At 41.3% G+C, this 6814-nt stretch overlaps 1 pseudogene; it reads right to left on the bottom strand.

The window, feature by feature from the left end:
- Positions 1–475: 475 nt before the first annotated feature.
- LOC137217307 (small ribosomal subunit protein eS4, X isoform-like) lies at positions 476–1123 on the bottom strand (annotated as a pseudogene).
- Positions 1124–6814: the final 5691 nt, after the last annotated feature.

Genomic DNA, 6814 nt, shown 5'->3' with positions numbered 1-6814 from the left:
TAGTTTCCTAAAGTGGAAGATTAGATTATTGATATTAGATCTTTCTTCTTTTTTAATATGTGCATTTTATGCTATAAATTTCCCTCTAAGCATTGCTTTTGCTGCATCTCACAGATTTTGATAAGTTGTATCATTTAGTTAGCAATATTTTTAGATTTATTTGAGCCTTCTTCTTTGACCCATGTGTTGTTTATAAGTAGGTTGTTTAATTAATTTGACGATTTTCTAGCTATCTTTCTGTTTTGAGTTCTAATTTAATTCCATTGTGATATATGAATATGTTTTATATGATTTCTACTCTTTTAAAATTGTAAGGTGTATTTTATGACCCACAATGTGGTCTATATTGGTGAATGTTCCATGTGAGCTTGTGTATTCTGTGGTTGTTGAATGGATTATTTTATTATATTTTCATGCTGTATTAGATTTAAGTTTAAAAAACCTTTTCAAATTATGTTACCTGCTATAGATCATTTTACCTACTCCTCTGTCTGGCAGCCAGTCTCTGGTCTCTTCAGCAATAGTGAGGTAGACACCTTTTCCTCAGGGAAGAGGAATCCATGGTTTGTTGCCTTTGCCAGTAATGAAAATGTTGGAGATCTAGGTGGCAAAGCTGTTGCCTTTGGCATCTTTCATATGAACCATATCAAAACAGCCAGGATGTCTCTCCGTTGGTGGTCATACCTACTCTTTTCAGGTTAGCACCTCTGGTCACCACCATACACAGTATCCAAATCAATTTGAGCGGTGTCATTCACCTTGCTGAGGGGATTAGGGTAGCAGATAATTTGAGGATCACTGGTCACTGGAGAAGTGATTCCTTTTGTGCCCACAAAGATCTTTCTCCCTTTGCACAATTTGCATGTGGCCTCTTTGGGCATAATATGATGAACAGCAAAGCAACACTTGGTGTCATAGATTGGTCTTGTCAATGCTCATGACATCCATAAAACCAGCAGGGTAGGTTATATCAGTTCAGACCTTACCATCAGCCTTAATGAGCTGCTTCACGCAGATCTTCTTTACTTCCTACTGGAGCATACTTAAGTCTGTTACTTAGGAAAACGATGAGAGGGGAACATTCTCTCAGGTTGTGGGGATTGGTAGATGGACAAGGAGCCATGTATTAATTGCATAATTTAAAACTCCTTTGTTTTTAAGACAAAATGTTCAGTTTGATAGTTTAAGGCTCATAGAAGGGTCAGATGCTTCTTGGAACTATGAGCCATGGCTGCGCGAGGTACTGAAAGAGCTGCGTGGAGTATTCTATAAATGTCAATTACATTAAGTCGATTGATAGCGCTGTCCAGGTCATCTACATCCCTACTGACTTTCTGCCTGTGTGATATATCAATTACTGACAGAGGGTTGTTGATGTCTCCAACTATAATTGTGGATTTCTGTATTTGTTTTTTTCAGTTCTAGCAATTTTGGCCTTGTGAAATAAAAGTGTCCCTATCTGCAGATGGCATGATTGTCTATGCAGAAATCCCAGGGAATCTATGTCAAAAACTCTTAGAACTAATGAGTTCAGCAATGTTGCAGGATACGAGATCAACATACAAAAATCAATTGTATTTCTGTATACTAGCAATGAACATGTCGAAACTGATAATAAAAATTATAATACCATCGAAAGTTGGACAAAATATACTTAGGTGCCCTCAAGGAGCTTGCAGTGTAGCTATGTACTGATCAGTGCTGTGGCCCAACACAAAAAGATGAGCCCGGCCCATCAGATCCTCTAAGGAACTTGTGGCTGGGAACTTCTAAAGGATGAGGTAGTGAGCAGTGGGAGCAGAAGCTGGAAGGCCATGAGGTCAACAGAGGTCAGAGGAGCCATAAGAAGAGACGTACCTCTGCCAAGTTCTTGGGAGGCTGAAGTTATCAGGGAGAATGAACCACAGTAGTGTAGAAGCCATGAATAGAGAAGTAAATAGTAGAGGGTGAGGAAATCAGTTTGGGACAGTAGCTATGGGCAATCAATGCAGAGTAGCTGGGCCATGTTAGTGGTCTGAGTGAAGAGCCACAGAATTCTGGGTTCCCATGTATGTGCGTTGCAGCTGTCAGGACAATTTAGGTGACAGGTGATGGAAACCCACCTCAAACTAGCTTGAGCCAAAAAGGCATTTATTGGTTCACTAGACTGGGAAGTTCAGGACTTGAGCTGGCTTTAGGGGCTTAAAATTGCTACGGCTTTGCCCCTCCTTCCTTGTCTTGGGATGTTTTTTTCTCAAAAACTGACTCCATTCTGTAGATAATTTATTCCTTCTGTAGACAGCCTCTGATGACTGAAGTTAGTTGGTTCTTAGTGTTTTTGGTGCTAGCAGAGAGAGGGATCCTCACCCACCATGCACTTCCTCTCTGTGAAGAGTCTCACCGACCCAGCCTCAGTCAGGTGTTCACCCCTAGACCAATTCCTCTGGCTAGAGAGATGGATTACCCTCATTGGCCAGTCTGAGCTATGATTAACAGCCTCCTCCCTCCCTCAATGAACCATATTAATTGAGGAGGAGTAGTTTCCTAAAGGAGAAACCCAGTATTCTTAGAAGACGGAGGAAGGGTTATGGGCTGACCAAAGCAGTCATGTCCACTCCATGGAGTCCCCTCTCTTCCCACTTGAGGATACTGGAAGGAATCTCTTTCTGGGAACCAGAAGGCTCTCCCTAGAATAAGTGCTGCCTGTCATGTCTCTCCTTTGGTTTTGGTTTTCTTGATGTTTAGGGAAATTCTGTGTGGCATGGTAAGGGGAAACAGCAATGGGACTAAGTGCTGCCTGTCATGTCTCTCCACTGTGGGCATCCCTGGCTTTCTGAGTGCACTTCTCTCCAAATCCTTTAGTCATAACACTATTTAGGCTGTCTTAAATCTTGTTTTTTTGTAACGACTAAATATACAAATAAAGAAATAATTAATGTTGTGAGATTAACAATTTATACTCACCCTACCCAGATAGGCAAAGAAGTTCAGCCTTCCTAACTTGCTATAATTCTTCTTATCTCACTTTGAAACTCCTGTTCCCATGATGTAGAAGAGAAAAATCGTGGACTTGGTAATTAAAGGATATGAACTCTTCTGCAGATTAAGGTCATTGTTTTTTTAGGTACTTCAAACTAACTAAATGCTCAGTCTTTTCGACTTGCTTCTCCAAACACTTGTGCTATCCAAGATGGCATCTGGCATGGGGAGATTCCCATGTATCTTCAGGGAGAGGGAATCCCAGCTCCACACGGGGGTCTCTGTGCTGCCCTCTGCGTTCTTGCTGGCCGCTGTGGCCATGTCCTTTGTCCTACCTGGTCACTGGGTGTCTTGCTGCCCTCTGCTGCTGAAGGGTGCATTAATGAAACTCGGGAGGTGGACCACCAAGCCCTGATCATGCCACCACTGCCCCACTCAGCCCAATATTGGGTCTTATTGGTGCTGAAGATCTTCCCCAAGCACTAATGTGTGTGACGTGCCGTGGAACCATGATTTCAAGAGAATGGGTAACTGGACAGTTTAATACTCTGTATCATTGAATTTAAGAAGCACTGTTATTTTGCATACCCCTAACAAAGTGAATATGTTGCCAGCTAAACCATGAAATGCCATTGCTTGTAAGATGCATCTCAACTTCAGAGATGAGAAAAGTGCATCTCAGAATCATTAAAATATGGCATTTTGTAATTAATGTAATGGTTAAGAGCTCTGATACTAGAGCCAGGCTGCTTGGGTTTGAATCCCAGCTCTGCCACGTCCAAGCTCTGGGGTCTTGGGCCAGTCACTCACTATCACTGTGCTTCCGTTTCCACGACGGTATAACGGGGATAGATCAACTTCCTGGTGGTGTTGTGAGGATTGAATATATGTGTAAAGCATTCCAAATATTGCCTGGCACACAGTAAGCACTATATGTGTTTGCTATTTCTGTTATAAAATATCCATCACATCTGCAAATAAGGGATAAACTGCTTTACCACCACCTCACTGGGTAAGCAGGGCTCTTGCCAGCCCTCCACCATGGGCAGGCAGGCCTAGAAGGTGCCACTGTCAGGTGCCTTGCTGCAGCAAACAAGTGGCCCCTTTTGCACAACTTAACAAAAGTTCAATTAAGACTCGTGTTAATCGCTCCTGGATTCCATTGTCCTCCTCCACCGTAATTAGTGAACAGTGAGTCAGGGTGGCAATATTCAGTTTGTATCAGGGTAGCATTTTTTTTTTTTTTTTTTTTTTTGTACGCGGGCCTCTCACTGTTGTGGCCTCTCCCGTTGCGGAGCACAGGCTCCGGACGCACAGGCTCAGCGGCCATGGCTCACGGGCCCAGCTGCTCCGCGGCATGTGGGATCTTCCCGCACCGGGGCACGAACCCGTGTCCCCTGCATCGGCAGGCGGACTCTCAACCACTGCGCCACCAGGGAAGCCCTCTTCTTCATTCTTAATAGTTTTAAGAGAATAATCACTTTATTTTTTTTTTATAAAGTAGGTAATGCATATTACAAAACTGAAGCAATTTAAGAATTACAATGAAGAAACAAGTAAATCACCAACAATTTCATTACCCAGAAAAGAAAGAAATACGGTTACCATTTGGGGAATAGCTTCCCAACCGTCTCTTTATACACATGTCCAGGTAGAAGACAGCAAATTGTCTAGAAAGAATTTTATAATACTGGGATCATACTGTTGTTTTTAATCAAAAGTGTGAAATTTGGTTTTACTTGAATTTAAAGTATAAAAAAGGAGCTAGTGTAAAAATAAAGGTACTGCTGAACTTGATGTAAATCTTCCTTCCCGCTAAGGTTTATTAGCTCCAGAGAGGCTCCTCTGGGGGACAGAAGGGTGATTGGAAAACATTGTTTCCTTTTCCTCCTCTCCCATCTTCTGCCCTTCCTGTCTGCCTCTCCCCTCTCCTCCCCCACTTTTGAAATCTACATAACTACTAGCGTTTGAAATCTACATAGCTACTAGCTGTTGAAATCTACATAGCTACTAGCAACTGACTCTCCACAATGGAAGATGAGACTTGTTCTCATCTTTTCAATCTTTCCACCTCATTTTCTTGTTCTCCCACTTTCCAATTTTTGTTGGTTATTTTGGCTTCACTTTTTAAACGGTTATAATATACTCTATTCTGCAAGGCTGTGACTCTTCCGGTCATTTAGTGGAGATTCTATAGTTAGCCTTAGTTTCATATTTTAATGGATTCAATAGAAATAGAGAGCTAATGCTCATAGCTATCTATTTCTGAATTCTCATCTACCCCTTGGTTGGCAAGATTTTTCTCATTGGGTATGTTTTTCAAGAAGGGCTAATGCATACTCAATTCCCTGAGTCTTTCCTGACTGTGAATAGCATTTATCCTTGAATAATAAATTGGCTGGGTGAAATATTCGAGTCATACTTTCTTTCCCTCAGAACTTTGTAGAACATCGCTCCACTGTCTTCTGGCACTGATAGTATCTATGGAGAAGTACAGGAAAGTCTGGTTTTTATTCCCTTTGGTGATTTGCTTTTTCTGCTTGACTATCTGAAGAACTCTCTACTTCAAGTTAAATAATTTAATCAAGACATGCCTCCAAGTTAATGATTCTGCATCCATTTTTTCTTCATATGTGGTATGCTTTTATGACCTGCTGATTCAGTTCTTGCTTTGAGAAAATTTATTCTCAATAGACCTCTGAATATTTTCTCCTATTTTAAAGTTCTCTTTGAGCTCTTATTTTATTAAATCCGTTCATCCACTCAGGCAACAAATATTTATTAAGGGGCCACCAAGTGCCTGGCATTGTGCCAGATAAAAATCCCTGCCTTCCTGTAGTTGACATTTTAGTGGGATGAAGATAACAGGAAATAAACAAAATAAACACATAGTGTATTCGATGGTGATAAGTGCTATATAAATTAGGGAATATATGGGGCTAGAATCCTAAATAGGGTGACCAGGGAAGGCCTCCTGCAGGAGGTGACATTTGAGAAAGGCTTCAGCTTCTCTTGATTTGCATTTCCCTGATCAGTAATGACGTGGTCTCTCTCTCTCTCTCTCTCTGTGTGTGTGTGTATACAGACAGACAGTAGAGAGAGACAGAGAGACAAACAGAGGCACAGAGAGACTATACGTATTTCCTTTCCTGGGAAATACCTGCTCATGTCCTCTGCCTGTTTTCATTGCAACTCTTACCCACTGTTTAATGATTTCTAGTTCCTTGCCTTGGATATTTTGTTGTTTATATATGTGGCAAAAATCTCCCAATCTCAGACTAGTCCTTTCGTTTTGATTATGGTGTTTTGCTTTTTAAAAAATATTTGTTTATTTATTTATTTATTTGGCTACACCCAGTCTTAATTGCGCCACGTGGGATCTTTAGTTGTGGTATGGGGAATCTAGTTCTCTGACCAGGGATCGGACTCGGGTCCCCTGCATTGGGAGTGTGGAGTCTTAACCACTGGACCACCAGGGAAGTCCCTTATCGTGTCTTTTGAGTAGGAGAATTTGCTACTTATTGATCTTTTCTTAGTGCATTTTGGGGCTTGGTTAAGAAATTCTTCCCCACCCCAAAGTCAGAACGCTATGGTCCACTAAAAGTTTTTAAGTTTTACTTTTGACATTTAAGCATTTGATCCATCATCTGGAGTTGATTTTTGTGCGTGGTGTAAGATGGGGCAAAACATCTGGAAGGCTACATACTCAACAGTTAACAGTGGTGACCTCTGGGGGTAGAGGACTTTCAGTTTTTGTGTTTTTTTTAAGATTATTATTTATTTAGTTTATTTTTGGCTGCATCAGGTCTTAGTTTTGGCAAGCGGGATCTTCGTTGAGGCATGAGGGATCTTTCTT

Source organism: Pseudorca crassidens, chromosome X (assembly GCF_039906515.1).
Source record: "Pseudorca crassidens isolate mPseCra1 chromosome X, mPseCra1.hap1, whole genome shotgun sequence".
NCBI classification, from domain to species: domain Eukaryota; kingdom Metazoa; phylum Chordata; class Mammalia; order Artiodactyla; family Delphinidae; genus Pseudorca; species Pseudorca crassidens.
The sequence above is the reverse complement of the archived record's forward strand: the minus strand, read 5'-3'. Positions and strand labels throughout refer to the sequence as shown.